Here is a 19,195-nt window from a genome sequence, read left to right on the forward strand (position 1 = left end):
CTCTCCACAGTTGTGACCAGGCCTGGTATTCAAAGTTGTAATTAGCATTTGCAAGGCCATCAGTTTCCCTAACTGCTCACGGGAGCCAAGAACAATCCAGTAGGTTGGCTGAAATCCTTGAGTCCCTTATTCCTTTCTTTTTATTATTATATTCAACACAGTATATATTTTTATACCAATCATAAAAATGATGGACATGTTATTAAATGAACATAAATAGATAAAGCCTTTTTGTTTGTTTGTTTTGTTTTTAGTAGAGCTTAAAATCTTGGCTCTTACTGTGGTACAAACCCAAAATAAGAACAACTTTTAGACATTGGAGTTCATTGTAATAAGGCTATACTTCAATGTCCCTCTTATCACCAAAGGATTTTACCTCCATAGTAGCTAAGCTAAGAGTTGACAGTTCTGCTGCGCAAAGGAAAGAATTGTAGGCACAATTTTGGATACAGATTTCCTGCTATGGTCAAAGCTTTTTTTTTTTTTTTTTTTTTTTTTTTTTTTTTGGTTTTTCGAGACAGGGTTTCTCTGTATAGCTCTGGCTGTCCTGGAACTCAGTCTGTAGACCAGGCTGGCCTCGAACTCAGAAATCCGCCTGCCTCTGCCTCTCGAGTGCTAGGATTAAAGGCATGCACCACCACTGCCCGGCTGGGTCAAAGCTATTTGACTTGAGTGATTGTCATCATTCTCAGCCCACCGGGAACAGGTTACATTCATTTAAGAAGTGGTGTGTGTATTAAGATGGTCTATTCATGAAGTCATTCATCAACTGTTTGAATGAACAATGGCTCTGCTTGGAGGGTGGCACAGACATTAGGTGAGGGTAAGATTCTGGTTCATTGGCTGTGACGATTTTGAAAAACATTCATCTCAGAAAAGGAGTAACTTACAAAGTCCCCTTCTTCAAAATTGATACAATAATTATAAATATCAAGCAAAGCCTTCAGTCTCACTCTTTGTTCTCTTACAAGCCACCTCCCAAATTAATTGTCTATATTTCTTTTGACTGTATAAATAATTTTGAAATATGTAAGCTGCTCTGAAAACCATAGTATAGTGTAAAAACATCAAATTCACAATCCTACTAATAGAGAGGCTGAGATAGGAGAAGCATGATTTCAAGACCATTGTGAGGTATACAGCAAGACACTGTCATGTACAAACATGTAAAAAGTGTATATGGATTGTACAATATTGGACCTATTTCTCCAATTACCAAATTAGAGAGACCACTTGATGACAGCCAACAAATTTCTAATTCCTCATATTTTTGAATTTTAATCGATTAGGATATGTTGGTAATATTAATTTTCATATTTAGAGATATTAAAGAAAAGTGATTATTACTTTCTGTTATTTTTATTGTTAGAGGTGGAATTATGTTTGTGTGGGTTTGTTGAAAGATTACTTTCTTGCTATGCCTGCTGCTGTGTATTGTAGGAACCTAGATTCCTGCTTTCATGAAGGAATGAACTGTGTTTTGCCTCTGGTCACAGGCTTCTTGTGCTATCTCTTATTTCTCCACCTTAGACATGTCGTCATACTCTCCCGGCCTGGCTGCTGGTCCATGACAAGGATGTGGCAGCCATCATCTACGGAACACACCAAGCAGTGTGTCTGGGTACGAGCAGTGTAGAACTTGTCAACAGCTCCACACAGCTCCAGTTCCATGCAGAAAGCAGGGCTGCTCACCGCCAGTTCCAGTGTGCACTTGAAGACTGACGGGAAAGCTGGATTGTGTTGCTTCTTGGAGCGGAAGCTGATGAGGAAGCCACCGATTAACAGTCAATATGTGTGCCTATCTGCTGTCATCTCATCTCACTGTGCTGTCATGGCCACAGAACTGTCAGCTGCCCCACATCTACCTTACCCACCACGTTATCTTCTCTTGACGCCCTCCCTGAACTCCATCTGGCCCCTTCCTCATCACAATAACCCCTTGTTTACTTTCATGCTTGTTTGTGAATCTATACCTCTTTCACATATGAGATCAACAATACCAGTGTCTCTGGCTTATTTGACTTCTCAGGATGATCTTTAGTGGGGCAATATTCTCAAAGATAGGTGGCATGGCCTCCTATTCCTTCCTCTTGTCACCTTTATTGGTGAAGTGCATATTGACAGGAAACTGCAATATGAGAAAGAAGCCCGATAAAACAAAATGAGAAAGAAGGAGCCTGGGCCCTCAGTAACTAAAGAACCGTCATGCTTGTCGGTTGGATGGCTTCACTCTGGCACCTAAATGCTCAAGGGGGCAATGAAATCAAACTTGTTAAGCTGCAATTATACAGCTGTTCTGTCCTCATAGCTGAACTTAGTACTGACTGATTTAAGTTAGCACTTCATTCACAGACAGAGGTGTCTTTAGATCTCAAATTTGTATGATCCCATTAGAAATATAGACAATGTAATAAGTACTTAATGTTTATATACTCCAATTAAATTTTAGGTATATTGGGTTTTATGGTCTTCACAATCACCTCTATAAAAATATTACTTTTAATTCTATCTGCTTGTTGATTTAACTATAAACAAATAAAATCTTGAAGCTTAAGGTATACCTCATGTCCAAAAGAAAAAAAATGAGTAAAAAATGAAATTCAAATCTCATGTTCTCCTCACCTCCTGTAAGTGTAGTACATGCACAAGTATGCTCTATCTCATGTAAGAACCTAAACTGTGCGCTGAATTAAGCCCTTCCTCCCTTCAATTGTTCCTGTCAGTTGTTCTGTGTTATCACAGAAGCAGGAAAGGAACTAAGACAGCAACTAAAAGTCTTTTTCAATCAACAATGAATCCAATTATGAGATCAAACCTTGTAAAGTTATTAAATGCCTGGTGTGTAACAATCCACTTGGGGACCTAGGCTAAAGAAACAATAGTGCGCAAATGTCAATATAGCATAATTTGTAGTAGGGAAGAACAACTAGAAAAACCTGAATGCCATTTCTACAACATGGGGATTTAGGAGAATGAAGGTGTGATGGTGTTTGCATATTCTTGGGCCAGGGAGTAGAACCATTTGGAGGTGTGGCCTTGTAGGAATAGGTGTGACCTGTTGGATTAGGTGTGTCACTGTGGGTGTGGGCTTAAGATCCTCACCCTAGTTGCCTGGAAGTCAGTCTTCCACTAGCAGTCTTTGGATAAAGACGTAGAACTCTCAGCTCTGCTTATGCCATGCCTGCCTAGATGCTGCCATGCTCCCACCTTGATGATGATAATGGACTGAACCTGTAAGCCAGCCCCTATTAAATGTTGTTTCTTAGAAGACTTGCCTTGGTCATGGTGTCTGTTCACAGCAATAAAACCCTAACTAATACAGAAGGCCATGTTTGTAACTCTGGCTATGTAACTGTGCTTACCCTGCCCCTGCTGTAGCAGACCCTTCTTGTGATACAAGATATTCTAGCCCAAGACAATGGATGCGACATGCCAAGAAAAATAGAGCAATAAACATACAAAAAAGATGCCATTCGAATTGCCTTGAATGAAGTCTCCATTCTAGCATAAGCCACTGTTAGAAAACTGAAACCTGTATCAATATACAGACAATAGAACCTAGTGCAGTTATTTTTGCCTTGAATTTGTTTTATTGGGGTGGGGGAGGTTAGACACAGAAGTTGCACTGTACACATTAGAACATTATATCCCACAACAAAAATAATTTTACCAAAATCAAATAATGCAGCTTCTTGTAAGAATGAACTACAGTTATGTCAATTTGTTAGAGAATGACCTTGATTAGATGCACAGGTATGTGATAAATGAATAACGCAAATTCTGAAAAGAAAACAAAATAAAATACCAAAATCTATGCATGTCAATATTCAGATGCTAACAGGGAAACGTACACAAGGATATACTGGTCACTGCAGAAAAACTGGACACTTGGGAAATGAGCTCAAGGGGCAATAATTAAATATTATATTTAATGATCTCATAGTAACTTTATAACTGAAAATGTCAGCTATATAAAACTCAAAACCAGTTACATAATTTAAATGTCAAAAGTTAATACTGGGTATGAATCATGATAGTGCTTTAAACCACATAAAGGGAAAACAAGCAGTGGGGTGGTAGTGGTGGTGCCCATCTTTGATCTCCACACTCAAGAGGCAGAGGCAGGAGGATCTCTGTGAGTTCGAGGCCAGCCTGATCAACAGAGTGAGCTCCAGGATAGATGGAGTTACACAGGGTGGAAAAAACAAAACCAACCAAAAAAAGAGCTGTTGGTATCAGGCTTCTGTGGTCGTCTTCCAATCCATTGATTTCTTTAGTTTTTCACTTTAGGGAGAATTTCAAATCTGTCTAAACCTTGAAATAAAAGTATCCCTTTCCTCCTAGAAGGCTACAAGCATTTGAAATTACTCATTTTCTTGGATAAAGTCAACCTCAGGGGTCTAAGGAGGTTGGTTGAGTCCCTGTAATTTCCTGCCCCATGCTTTGTATCCCACAGTAAGGAGTCTTGAATGAGGTTAGCAGATAAGCAGCCCAAGTCCCGTTCACCTCAAGGGTTGCATATGAACCCTTCTATAAATAAGATCAAGATACTAAAAAGGTAACCAGCATTACTTTTTCTACCAAAAGATTTATAGATGGTAAGTGGGCAAAATGACATGTATGTGTAGGGACTGTGTACTAAACCACAAGAGGAGCTGCTATCCAGCTAAGGGTGAGGTTTCCTAATGACAAGACAAGGGAAGCACTGCTCGCCTCAGCCTCAGTGCCCATGCACCACAAGAGAAAGCACCTATCCCAGTTACAACTTTGTACTTGGACGTCTGGCTGGCTACTCAACCCTGTTAGTCTTTTCCAAGAAACCTTTTATATACAAAACCTTTAGTTATTTTCTTTTGGCTGAAAAAAAAAATCCTATCTTATAAAGTAGGTGTTCACTAAATCATGAAGGTTGATGAAAACCATACCCTTGAACAGGAAGTTCAAAAGACAGAATGGCAGGCAAGAGTTGACCCATCTGTATGGAAACAAGTTACCATCCTTGGAGGGCCAAAACCGCTGACAATAACACACCATTATTTATGAAAAGTCTCTGCACCCTGGCTCTTGTCAGACTGGTTCCCAAGCCACTGCTGGGCTAAGCAGGCGTGCTGATATCTGCCTGGCCTTGTGTCCTCAGAGCTGTCAGGCACAGAGGTGCGAGTGACATGTGAAGAGAAAAACGTGGTGGGCTAACCAATCGGTGGCAGAAGAAGGAATCTAAAAGGCTGTGAGGAAAAAGGACCTGCCAACACTGAACACTTAAATATGACTCTCCATCAAACTTAATGAACCTTTACATGGTGATGAGCAGAGGAGGAGACTTCTTGGCAGCATTTTCTATACTGGCCCAGAGAAGGTGTCTGGCCACATTTGGATCTATCCAACACTTTCCCCATCTGCCTTCTTTTCCTTTTTCCTCTTCCTCTTCCTCTTCCTCTTCCTCTTCCTCTTCCTTCCTTCCTCTCTCTCTCTCTCTCTCTTTCTTTCTCTCTTTCAATTTTGGAAAACAAATTATTTCATCAGCCAGCAGTTAGTGGTACAGAGCACTGCTAATTTAATTTAAGCACCAGAAATCACCCTGCATCCTGATCAAAGTATGCTGAGAAAATTCTAACTATGTCACCTAGCTAGATGGTGCATCATCACTTCATAGCCAGTGGCACCGTCGTAGAACTTACTCTGTTTTTTCTTTAAGGAGGACTTTGCTCTTCCAAGAGAATCAAGCTTTAGAGTATGAATACATACACATATACATACATGCATATGTATATCTATATGTATATCTATGTAGATATACATATATATACATACACATATGCACGCACACATATATACACATACATATATACATACTCTACCTAAGTGTGACCATGTTTAATTTTAAAATCTCAGTGTATCAGGAAATATAACAACAGAACAGTAGACGTTTTCTACATGCAACTGTTTCAGCAGGGGGTCAGCATTCTCCAAATTTTATTAATGATTTTATCAAGTGTTTAAATGTGTTAGACAGCTAATCTCTCTCTCAGAGTATAGGTTTTACTTCTCCTATCCATGAGCTTTCTCAACAAACCATGGGAAAGTTCAGCAATACCCTACTTTGAAAGGTGCTCAACTGTCTCCATAGCCTTACAAGCCATTCTATCTTTCCTGGACTCAAGGACATTTCTTTCTAAATATGAATGAACAGCTATATGTCGTCTTGGTCAATCCCCCACATTAAAAACAATGAGAGCATAGATTACACAAAGACACAGAAGCTGTTGTGCTTAGTTTGCCAGGTTTTACATAAAAATGTGTATGCCTTTTCTTTGCAATAAATAGTCTTGCTTTTAGTCTAAAATTTTGCAAGAGAACTTGGTATGCCGTGATTGACCTTGAGTTTTAGCATATTTAAGAGCATCATAAGGCCAACACCAGGAAATAGAACTATGTTTGTGCTATGGTTTGGCTATAAAGGATCCTCCAAAAGGTCTCAATTGGTAGGGACTTAGTTGCCAGCTGATGGTCTTCTTGAACTGAATGGCTTTCAAAGGCTCTGAGCTAACAGATGAATTAGTCCTATGCTACATTCATAATATGGCATTCTTATTGGGAGGTGGTGGAAGGCAGGAGGTGGAGTGTGGTTGGAGGAGTAAGTCTTTGGCTGCATGGCACGCCCTTCCCTGTTTCACAACTGTTATAAGATGCCTAGCCTCTGTCACAGCCCCTGTTGCTGAGCTATTTTTCCCCAAGGCCCCAGACAATAGATTCACTAAGGTTGGCCTGCAATCTATGAAGATGTGAGTCAAAATGAGCTTATCCCCCACAGTTGTCTATCAGGCACTTCCTCACAGCTTGTACTGATTTTCTAAATCTGTTCCACGGTCAATAGGAAACAGCATTGTTAAATTACAGGGGCCAGTTGGGAATGCCATCATTTGCTTTCTGCTGTGACAGGTCACTTGCTGTTTTAGTATCAGGTTACACACCACAATGCATGAGGCTCAGAAGAAGTAACTACCTGCCTGAGATCAGAAATCAGTAAATAACAGGCTGACTTTCAAACAAGGGCTATAACTCTCCAAACTGAAAACTCTACTCCATTGAGCTGCTTTTAATCTAAGTTTGTCCTTTTGTTTACTTATGTTTCTATCAGTGTGTATAACATGCCGTGTGTGTGTGTTTATGTGTATCTGTGTGTATGATGTATGTGAGTGCAGATGTGAGTCGGGGGTCACAGGGTAGTCCTGGGGATCAAGCCTCTCCTTCTACCATGGGCTCTGAGGCTGGACTGGCACAGCCAGCCCTTCTACCCACTGAGCTCATCTTGATGACCCTCAGTTTGCCACTTTTTGTAGCAAATAATTCAGAAAAAATGCATTCATAATCAGAAATCTATTTTAGTTCTAAAAGTGGAAAAGGAACCACTGTAATTCATTAATAATTTGGAGCAAAGTCCAATCCTAAGGCTCATTTTGACCAACAACTCATAATTTTTAAAGTTACTAAATTCTTTTTTATTTGGGTGAACAATATTTTCAGTATTGCCATTTGGTGTGTCATATGCTCTTCTAAACAACAGAGAATAAATTAGAGGGGCTATGTTCTATAACAAACCATGAATCATTCCTTTGCTTGCTTATTCTACGCACTGCTTATGTTCTAAGTGGTTCATGTATAAAAAGTCACTTATGAGAATAATGCTAAAATCAGGCTCAATGGCTAGTGTCAAATAACTGATGAAGAGTTCAGGCACAGGAAGGCTTACCAACTTGCCCAAGGGCACACACCTAATAAGCAGTGAGATTAGGGTATGAGCCCATGGAATCTGATTTCAGTATCCACAGGGTTATGTACAATGTCACACTCACATTCAAATTAAAGCACACGTCGTTTACCTGTCAAATGGCTACTACCTGTCTTTTAGTCATACTCACACAGTGTACGTTAGTTCTCCAAAGAAAAGGAGTGGTGTGTCTGTGTAAGTGTATATAAATATAGTAAATAAATCTTTTAAAAAAGGATCAGGAACTGGAATATCCACCTTAGAGAGCAATGTTGTTCTATTCAGGCCCTTGATGCCTTGGTGGAAGTCTGCCTCTATTGGTAAGGGTAATTATGGTCTTTGTTATGTATCTAACATTGAATCTGAAAACAACCTTATATAACCACATTCAAATAATGTTTAGTCACTTCTCTAGGCATCCTTCATTCAGTCAATTTGACACATGAGATTAATCATCATACTGGGTTAAAGTGGAACAGACACCAAGTAAATTAAGGAAGATCACAACATTCTTTCGGATCTGAAATAGGGTTTCATGGGATGTCCTGCAATTACTCTACATGTCCTATCCTGGGGGGAGCGGGGAGACGGGGGCACAGGTAAATGTATCACTAGAGTTTATTGCTCTCTTTGTGGCTGGGCCTGAAAAGGCAGCAATGAATGAGAGATTGTCCAATTCATGTGGTTATCTGAGTGCCTTGCTAGTGCCTTCATAAAACAGAAACTTAAGAGAAGCCAGAGAATGTGGTACCTTCTTACATTCCACTTGGAAAGTAGTTGATACAGCATCCATCCTGAATGAACACACTTAGTACTGCAAGAACACATCCCTCTGTGCTTATGAAGTGCTGTACTCATTATTTGAGAAGCAGCTTGTTTACAGATGCCTCAGTGAGCTATCTTCTTCTGTTTCACGAGAGAAATTAGTATGTGAAGAATCTTTCATACACCATCAACATAGTGTTTTGTAATCTTTGTAATGTTTTTAATGATAATAATCCAAATCAGTAATTATTTTCTATGTTTCCTGGAATGGTGATTACTGGGTTCCTCCTGGCTGCCTCTGCTGTGTTTATATTGTGCTTTCCCACTTGGGTTAATCTAAATTCAAATCAGAGGATAGGGGAAAGAATGAAAACTGCTCGCCCTATTATAAATCACTGCTGTGCAAACACTCTAGGGAACGCGTGACGGCTGCACGGCCTTTCTCTGCTATAAAGAACACATATAGAAAACAGTGTGCCTGAATACACACCTCAACATTGTACATGAGGAAATTCCTCTCTCCACATGGGAACAGTTGGACAGATGGTAAGGATCAGCACACTCTTTAAAGACAGTACAAGGAACTCTGCCCTGGGGCCGCCATCACACAGACCAGGTGCTCCAAGGAAGTAAATGTTGCTTTCCTCTCAAAAACTGCCTCTTCATATGTGTGCTGAGTTTTCATGACATCTTTAGAATTTTAAGAAGTATAACACGTAGAATAACCATGTTCAGTCTATATTTGAGGGTAAAACAAATATTTTGAAAATGATGATTTAGAATATAATCCTAGTTTTTAGCCAAGAACCTAAGACTTTCTAGAGAACGTTTCGGGCAAAACATGATTGGCTATTTTAATATTATTACAATGTTATGTCAGTAAAAATTCAACATTTCTAATAAAAATTAAATCTCTCTCTCTCTCTCTCTCTCTCTCTCTCTCTCTCTCTCTCTCTCCCTCCCTCCCTCTCTCTCCCTCTCTCTCTCTCTCTCCAGCTGGAGAGTTTTTTATGCCACTCAGGCCCTCCTTAAATGCCAGGTCATTCATGTGCTGGAACTACAAGTCAGTGCGACCATAGCCAGCAGAAACAGGATTTTGAATGGCCCCTCATTAAGGTTCCTCCATTTTGTCCTGGAATTGCAGCTGAGACACATCAATGGGCCTTTCTCTTTCTGCCTAACAAAATGCAGGAAGGCATCATTAATTTAAATTTTTATGTACAACATATATGCATGGAGGTCAGAGGACCTGCCAGTTCCTTCCTCCAACTCGGGCCCACAGGCTCAAGCATAGGTTCCTTTATTTGCTGAGTCATTTCCATGGCCTGAAGGCCATCATTCTTCATTGATAACAGAGAATGACAGGGAGGGGGTGTGGGAAGCCTTTATGTAACCCCTGAGAACTATTTTTGTGCAATTAGGAGCTATGTCAACAACCAGTTGTAAAGGCTGAAAGCACATACCAGCATGGGATACACGCTGGCAGTGTCATTGAATACAAACAGCCCATCGGGGACTAGAAAATTAATCTGATATGGCTAACTACCCCAAAGAGGTATTTATAACAACATGCACAATATATAACTAATGTGTTTCATCACATCAAGAACCATTCAAACCCAAAGACACTGAGCTTTAAAACAAAACAAACTCCATATGTGCTCTGGAGTAGCTGAAATACACTTGTGCCGGCCGCTTCAGCCTCGGGTATTATCTGGTACACTGTTCCAAGTTATGATCTCTCACAATGGCCCGTAACGCAGCACCAGCTAAGCCTGTGGTGGAACGCATCTGCAGCAGCAGCTCAGCAGGCCTTTCATGTGGCACTGCCTGCCCGCAGATCTCGGTATCGTAGGAATGTGGTATGTACTACATAACTGTCATATGTAATTCATATTACCAAGCATTTCACCTGTTAATAAGATCTCAGATGAGAATCAGCTCTGGAGAGAACTGCCACAGCTGGATGGCTATCTATCAGTTAATTGGTTGCCATGTTTTCTGGGTTGAACTTTCTATTTTCTTTGTTTTCCCTTTTCTAAGTTTTTTTTTCCTCTTTTGATTTGGTTTTGTCTGTCCTGAGATGATTTTTTAAAATTAAAGCACATTAGCACAACAAAATTCACTACTTTACAAACTTTGCAATTCAGTGGGTTTTGTCATAATTATCAACATGTACAATGGTCACTACTGTCTAATTCCAGGACATTTAGATCACCCTTTGAAGCTACACTGACCCATTAGACCTCGCTCCCCCTCCCCCTCCTTTCTTACTGTCCCTGTATACCCCTGCTCCCTGCTGGCAACTGCTCATCTTTATGTCTCTGTTAATAGAAATCAGCTCATTCAGCATGTGTCTCCTTGCCTCTTGCTTTTCACTTCAAGGCCCATCCATGCGGTGGCATATATTGGTACTTCATCTGTTTTCAGGACTGAAGTCTGAATACACAGCCTATTGAACCATTTATTGTGGTAGCACTGGGTTGCATCTAATTTGAGGTTATTGTGATTAATAACTGAACGTTGACACCCCCATGCTCTTGTGGATAGGTGTAGAATTGCTAGGTTAACACTTTGAAGTAGAGTTGGGAACTTTAGGTTCCACTTTTTCAGGCTACTAATGCATTTTACAAAATTGCTGCCAGTAACAGAGGAAGGTTCAAGCATCGCTTGTATCAATATTTGTCTTCTTTTTTTATAGGCTAGTCATCATAGTTGTTACAAAAAAAATGTGATTTTCATTGTTATTTCTCCAAAATTAAACTTAGCATCTTCCCTGCCTCCTGGTGATCCTCTTTAGGAAGGTGGATGCTTACCCTTGAGTGCCCTGACAGCAGATGCACATAAACCATCACGTGTGTGGTGGGTGTGCACCTGAGGCTGTCTGCAGAAGAGGCTGGCATTTCAGGTGATAGACTAAGGCAAAGATCAATCTGCTGTGGGCCTGAACAGAACAAAAGGCTGAGCAAGACTGCATATGTTTTTCTGCTTGAGTTGGGACCTCTATCTTCTGTCCGTGGACAATGGGGCCACTGGTTCTTGGGACTGCAGAAGTAAGCTAGACTTTCTTCACCGCTGGCTTTTCTGAGTCTTCAACTTTCAGACAGCAGATTGTAGGTCTCCTCAACCTCTACAGACACATAAGCCAACGTCTAACAAGTCTCTATAGCTCTCAACTCATATCTCTTATTGGTTCTATTTTTCTGGAGACCCCTGACAAATATAGATTTTGAACTAGGAGTGGGATGCTACTATAATAAATGCCAAAAATATTGAAATAGCTTTGCAACTGGATAAAGGATGAAGACTGGAAAGAATTTTGAGGTGCATGCTAGAAAAATCTAGACTATAAAATCAAAATTTGAAAAGTGATTCTAGTAAGGTCTCAGGAGAGGAGAAGAATGGAGAAAACCCCAATTTCTTAAGGAATACCTTAGGGTTACTGTGCAGAATGTTGGCCAAAATACAGATTGTTAGGGCCTAGAGTAAAATGAGTATGTTACCATCATTGTAGGAAAGCCATTGTTATTAAATGACCATGAATTGGATAAGCAGTATTCCTGGTACAGCAAACTCTGAAGCAATGTGCAGGCATGCCCACACTGACTGCTCCCCACCTGATGGCACTTCACAGACAATGTTCTCTTTCCTTCAGAACCAGGCTTGTAGCAAGCTTTCACTGGGCTTGCCTGTCTATCAATGCTGTTTTTCCAACAGCATGTGCCCATTTTCTGCCCTTGTGTTATAGTTTGGTGATTCTCACAATATCTATTTTTACATTATTATTACATATGTATGACAATCATTGATGCTATTACTGTAATTTTTTTGGATGCCACAGACCCTGCCAACATAAAATGAAACACTGATAAAGTTTGTGTTCTGTACATCCTACCAGCCAGCCATTCCACATCCCTTCTTGGATCTCTCTACTCTCCCAGACACTAAAAATCTTCAAATTAGACTAAAATGGCCTCTAACTGTTCCAGAAGAAAGGAGAGCTGTACACTGCTCCCTTTAATAAAAGCTAGACATGATTATTGTAAGGAAGAAGTTGTGTCAAAAGCCAACAGGCTGAAAGCTGGGCCTAGTGTAAGGGACCTGACCAAGTAGCAAGGGAAAAGAAAGTTCTCACAGAAAAGCGCTACTCCTAAAATTAGGGAGGTAGACTGGCAGTCCAGGGTTTGGAAGCCAGTGAGGCCAGACCCTTTCCCTCAACTTTGTATATGACTTCTTGTTTCTTGGGTAACCCTAAAAAGCTTGTCCTTGGGATTTAAATTACCAGAAGAAAAGTAGGGATATCTGGGCTTTGTTGACCCCACTAAAGGAATCTACTTTCTCTTGGTCAAAAAGTACAATCTTAGTTTTACTCCTATCCCTCGGTGAAGGCCTGTCATTCTAAGCTCCCCCAATCACTAAGAACTATTGTCTCCTTTTATGAATTAATTGAGCTGTCACAGTCAATTGTCTTGCCAAGAGTACACACACACACACACACACACACACACACACACAGGCACAAGTACATGTGTACACACTGCCTAATTTTCTAAAAAGTAATTGGAAGATCTGCTAAAGAGAAGGGCGGGCTGAGTATTCCCTTAATGGTGAACATACTTACATTTCCCTCCCTGGATACAGCTGAACCGCAATACTTCCAACATGGTAAAGCCTACCTGTCAGAAAAGCATTACTTTCCATTTTTGTTTTGTTTTGTTTTTTAAATTTTTTTCTTTTGGTTATTAGACAAATGCCTAAGCATGCTTTCCTTGGCACTCTGGACCCCCACCCCCCACCCCCACCCCCACCCCCGGTTCTCCATCTCCCTCCTCTGGGAATCTGTTCTGTTGTTTTTCTCTTAAATTTTAGTAAAACTGTCCTTGGGCTTCCTTCTGAGTCTGTTTTTAAATTCTTTTATTAATGAGACTAAGAACTTAGAAAAAAAGTTAATTTTGGTTTCACTGGTAATATTGTGGACACATGAATGACAGACAAGAAAGTGAGACAGCCTTAGCACTGACATGGAGAAAATTTGAATGATCTGAACAGATGATCAAACTAGCCACTGCTTTCTCTTAAACCAAAGTCTAATAGACTAGAGCCTGGACCCTTCAAGAGAGACTAGGATGTTTAAAGCCTACAAATACAAAGATGGCTTTATGGAGTTTTAAAAAAGCTGTCTCCATGAACAAAAGTGCTAATGAAGTCAGCAGTGTAGTGACATTTTCAGACCTGTGCAGGAGGTAGCTACATCAACTGTAAGATTACATGGTTCTTTCTGCAAAGTGCTATAAACATTGTGTTTATGAGAAGGGACTCACATTTATTTCTCTTCCCTACCTTGCATGCAAATGTTTGAATTTCTCCTCCATACATATCCAGTAAAATATTTATTTAGACAAAGGCTCTACTACATTCTTAGAACTTAGGAAAATTCCTAAGGTGGCCAATCCCTCACCTGCTTTCTTTCACTCTCTTTGCACCAAGTTTTTGAAAATTAGCCAGTCTCAAAAGACTGCGAGGTAAGACCCCAGCAGACGTGGAAAAGACCCAGTTACCACCTCCCTTAGGATAGCAGCCAAGTGCACTTCCTGGACCAGTGTTCACTCTTCCCAGATCTTCAGCATCTTGACTGAAAGTCAAGTTTTGCTGTGCCCAGATACTCTGATTGAAGTGCTAGTCTCTTTCTTTGCCCTCCTGAACTTAGTTAACACAACTAACCCATTCTCCAACAATCAATTATCATTGTTCTTGAAGAGGACTTCATCTAAGATTTTCATAGCTAGAGAGAAGTCAATGCCTGGATTCAAAACTTGGAAGATTCTGTTATAAGAACCTAATAAACTGAATTTAGTGCTTCAAAAACCCTAGAGTCCTTAAGAAAGACGTTGGGTTTGCTTGGTGCTTTGAGAGTGGAACAAAGCTTGTGTGGCAGTAGCACATCTGCTCACAACATGGGCTACTTGATATTTTAAGCTCTACTGTTGAGAAGAGAGTCATTTCAAAGTATTTCTGATTTTGCCAATGCATCTGCTCCCCCAGGACCTCTAAAGGAGACACACAGTGAGATTCACATTGTTTCTACAGTGCAGCCCACGGATCAAGGAGAGCTTTTGTCTTTCAAGTCTTATTATTTATAAGACATACTCATTATAGGACTATAGCTAGCTACCTTAGGTAATACTTCTTTTGTTGAACTAGGGCAGAGTACATTGAAAATCTCCTAGAAAAGATCCATTATTCTAGACTCCATTAAAAATGCTAGTAATTTATAGGAGGATGTCAAAATATATCATCATTAATAGGTGGTTTGTAGAAGTGGACTCCAAGTGCAGATTTCATGAGGGAACTAAAATACAGATGAGTTGGAAGTAGCAAAAGAATTAACATTAGAAATAGCAGTGGCCTGAAAATGTGTCACATGATCATTAGCAGTATGCAATTAACTATTCTTTAATTAAGACATAGACATTGGTAAAGAGCTGGTGTTACTCAATATTTAGTAAAAGAAGATATAAAATAAACAGCTTTCATAAGCCTTGGGAAACACACACACACACACACACACACACACACACCCCTCATATAACTAACTTCTCTGCAATATTCTCATTCATTCTGGAACTAAACCTGTCTCCTAAGTGCTTATGTTTACTTAAAGTTATTTCAAAAGAAAATGTTGAAAGTGAGTTTTGATTATTTCTCATCATTTAGAGTAAAACCAGAGATGAGAAGAATGCTAAAGGATGAACTTTGAAAAACAAAATAGATAGAATATTAATTTAAGATTGACAAAACACTCACTATTCATATTACAGGGGAAATGAAGGGTTTGTCCAAGGGACAAGTTGATAAGGACATCATAGAGCTGTCACCACAATCGACAATTGAACACTGACACTGGCGACGGATGCTGCAGATCTTACGTGCTGACTTTCAGAATGGATAATGATTATCATCTCATTTTCAACAGCATAATGGCGTCCATCCAGATTTATAGGGAGAAGCCCGCCCCAAACCATGGAAGCAAGCTCACCTAGATCCTTTGGCTCAAGCCCTGTCTGGGAAAGCCGCACAGGCAGAGTCTCTACTCACTCACCAGGTCTACAACACAGGACCCCTTCCAGTAGGCATAGAAAACAGGGCACAAAAACAAAGAAAGGGATCCTTAAAAGCCTCAAGGGCTTGTGGAATTTGTCTTACATTTTGAATTTATTTAGGCCCTTTTGCTTCTTTCCTTATTCCTACTTCTGCCTTTTGGAATGGAAACATCTATTATATAATCCACACCGTACCATTCTGGTTTGGAAGCATATAATTTGTTTGGTTTCACAAGTTTACAACTAGAGAGTAGTTGCCTCCAGTATCACCATCTTCTAATTGCTATCTATAACTAAGATTGGTCATATTTAGATGACACTTCAAATTTTAGGCTTCAAAATTGATGCAGGAATTAGTGGTGAATTTGAGGGTCACAGTTAGGATGTAATGAATACTTCTGCATTTAAGGACATAAAATGGGGGAATTTTAGACCAATTTTAAGCCAAAAGGAAATAGAACAACTGGTAAAATTTACAAAATCCTCAGTCTATTCTTGTTCAAAAAACAGAAAATTAGGGCATGAATGAAGGACAAGTTAGTGAAGATATCATCATTAGTCTATGTATTTCCCAAATCCATAAACTGAGGTTCTAACCCCAGTGTGATGCGGTAGGTGGTGGGCTTTGGTAGGAAACGGGTTGGGCTAATGGTCCACAGGACTGTGGCATGCCGTATGCTATGTGAGGGCAAGGCAAGAAGAGAAGGTGCCATGGAGTAACTGAGGCAGGTCCTAACCATGGACTGAATCTGCTAGCTAGCACTTTGAGCTGAGACATCCCAGCCTCCAGAATTGAAATAAAGAGTTCCCATTCATAAGCCACCCAGCCTACAGCAGTTAGTGTCAGCAATTCGAGAGACTTCAATGAAAATGTATAGACATATCTGTTCATACTTAAATAGCTTTATCGGTGTTTTTTGTTTGAGCTATGAGCATTTTTAATTAACACCTAATACTAGACTTATCAAACATGATTTGCAGTGTTTTTCTGATTCTTTGAATTGTCTTTTTTTGTTAGTGTTCCACAAAGCAAAATATGTTACTAGGATGTCAAACTATGTTTTTTTTTTAACTATAAAATTCTTGAAATTTACTTTTTCATAACAGTGACTAAACTGAAAGTGCATTTTATAGTTACTCATTTACAAAAGAACTAAAAAGCAGTTTGTAATCCCTATGTTAGCACAGAAATCAAATTCTCTTTTTATTCTAAAAATCTCAAAAGAGATCTTTATGAAGTGGGTGGACTGACGATGTCACAGAAGCTACAAGTTCATTTTCTCATGAGAGATTTGCAACCATAGGTTTGGTGTTTTATAATACAACTCCCGAGAAAACTGCTTAGAAAGGATCTGAAGCGATCTGACAAGTCTAAGTCACAGCTGTTTCTAGAGTTCCCATACTTACATTTTCCCTTGAGGGGCTCAAGAGAAAATTTATGGTGGTAGTTTGAATAGGCATTGGCTCCCATAAACTCATGTGTTTGAAGGCTTACCCATATGGAATGGCATGATTAGGAGGTGTGGACTTGTAGTAGGGGTGGCCTTGTTGGAAGAAGTATGTCACTGTGGGGGTGGGCTTTGAAGTCTCCTGTGCTGAAGCTATGCCCAGTGTGGCACAAAGTCCCCTTCTGCTGACTATACAAGATGTGGAACTCTCAGCTCCTTCTCCAGAACCATGTTTGCCTGGACCCACCAAGATTACTAATTCTCCATGCTGGGATTGGTCTGGTGCTGCTAAATATTCAAATCTAAATTCTGTACTCCAAGATCTAGTTGCCCCAAGATGAGTAAATTCTCACATGCACCAACTTTTGTTTTACAAACCTTGCTCCCCAAGTTAACTGGTCAATAAAAACCTAAAGCCTGTGATTGAGCAATACAGAGAAGAAGGCAGGACGTCCTGGTAGGAGGAAAGGAACTCTGGCAAGAACAAAGAGGAAGGCCTTTCACCTGGAGACATGAGAGGAGAAGGAAGAGACTATGGCCTGGAAGGTATAACTAGCCACATGGACCCAGGTTGGTGGGTTAGCTTAGATGAACTAGTTGAGAGTCTGCCCAGCTAAGGCTTAAATTTTGAAATACAAAAAGGTCTCTGTGTGGTTATTTGGGGAACTAGTTGATTAAGGAATAATTTCACTGTATTATTTTCCAGCATTAATTAATATGTACAGAATATTAATAATAATCATTTTGTCCCTCAAATTGTAAGCTAGCCCCAATTAAATGTTTTTCTTTATAAGGTTTGCTTTATAAGGTTTTCTTTATAAGATCATGGTATCTCTTAACAACAATGAAATCCTAAGACAGGCTAGTAAGGGTGGCTCAGTAGTTAAGAGCACTGATTCCTCTTCCAGAGGACTTGGGTTTGATTTCTAGCACCCACATGGTGGTTCACAACTATCTGTAACTTCAGTTCCAGGGGCTCTGGTGCCTTCTTCTGGCTTGCACAGGCATAAGACACAAACATGATGCCAAGTTATATATAAATGTAAGCAAAGCATCCATGCACATAAAATAAAATAATTGTTAAAGGATTGTTTTAGAACCTACAGATGAACAAAATACAAGTACTAATCCCCAGAAAATCTTTGCCATCTATAGTTGTAAAGCTATAAAAACATATTTCTTCTGTAACATTCTACAACATGCTTAGTCATTAAAATTAATTTTCAGACATACATGCCAAAATACATGATATGTCTGCTTCTTTTAGACAGAGCTCCAACAGTAAGCACTTCCCTTTGGTAATAATGCAATAGCTATGCAATTTCTAAGCACCATATAGTTTTGCAATGGAAAACAAACTAGGGAAGCTTTGAAGGCTGGGTGGCAAGTGGGGTTTTACTAGGCCCAGGGGAGTGTGTGAAACCATCTTCCCCACCATCTGTTGCTTTGTATCTGCAATTCTTCTGGAAGCCAGGCCAGAAGAAAAGGAAAAAAAAAAAAAAAAAAAAAAAAAAAGGATGACAAGTGAAAATATCTTGGCAAACAAACAAAAAATAAGACATTCGAAACAAACATCTTCCTACAAAGAGTTGAGCTTTCTGTTGGACCAGTCCAGCATGGCTCTGCTTTAACAGAGTGCACAGGCTCAGCTCATTGAAAATGCTGTGCTACAGTGGAGGAGGAAGAGTTGCTACGGAGGGAGCCTCATCAGGAGCAACTGGCTTGTTTTCCCTCAGAAGACAGAAGCTCTTTCAGGGCAAAGTGTGTGCTTATCCTGCATCCTAGGTACCTCAGTGCTGGTGCTGAGCACATAAACCCAGGAAGACGTGAATGGCAAGGAACACGGAGACTGACTGGAGAGAAATGAGTTTGAAGGATGATGTCTAGTGCTTATGACTCACGTGAGGAAAGATATGTAACAATGCCACAGCATCTTAGAGAGGACTCAGTAACCACTCATCAGCTTACTCATCAAGCATTTGCCAATCTGCCATGAACACTGTGTTAGACACTAGGGTCTGATACACAAAACACAGTAAATCCCTGGCCTCATCAAGCTTGCAATCAATACTTCTTACCTTCACCCCAGCCCCCAAATAAGCTTTAAACCCAGT

The 19,195-nt window shown here is 40.0% G+C and overlaps 1 protein-coding gene and 1 long non-coding RNA gene across 3 annotated transcripts in view, besides 1 other annotated feature; one reads left to right on the forward strand and one right to left on the reverse strand.

Annotated features, from left to right (window-relative positions):
- The window catches only part of Gm32064, a 58,624-nt gene extending 40,034 nt beyond the window's left edge, over positions 1-18,590 (forward strand). Inside the window, exon 3 of the long non-coding RNA XR_377032.3 lies at positions 1,531-18,590. This is a non-coding gene — a long non-coding RNA (predicted gene, 32064). The remainder of the gene's footprint in view (positions 1-1,530) is intronic.
- Positions 1-19,195, reverse strand: part of Scfd2 (Sec1 family domain containing 2) — a 326,927-nt gene that overhangs the window by 151,783 nt on the left and 155,949 nt on the right. The window lies entirely within an intron of this gene.
- Positions 4,671-6,963: an enhancer, noted in NCBI's record as "VISTA enhancer mm139". NCBI's record gives its function as "enhancer in: other[3/7]" and the evidence as "EXISTENCE:transgenic organism evidence [ECO:0001131][PMID:17130149]".

Source organism: Mus musculus, chromosome 5 (assembly GCF_000001635.26).
Source record: "Mus musculus strain C57BL/6J chromosome 5, GRCm38.p6 C57BL/6J".
Lineage (NCBI taxonomy): Eukaryota > Metazoa > Chordata > Mammalia > Rodentia > Muridae > Mus > Mus musculus.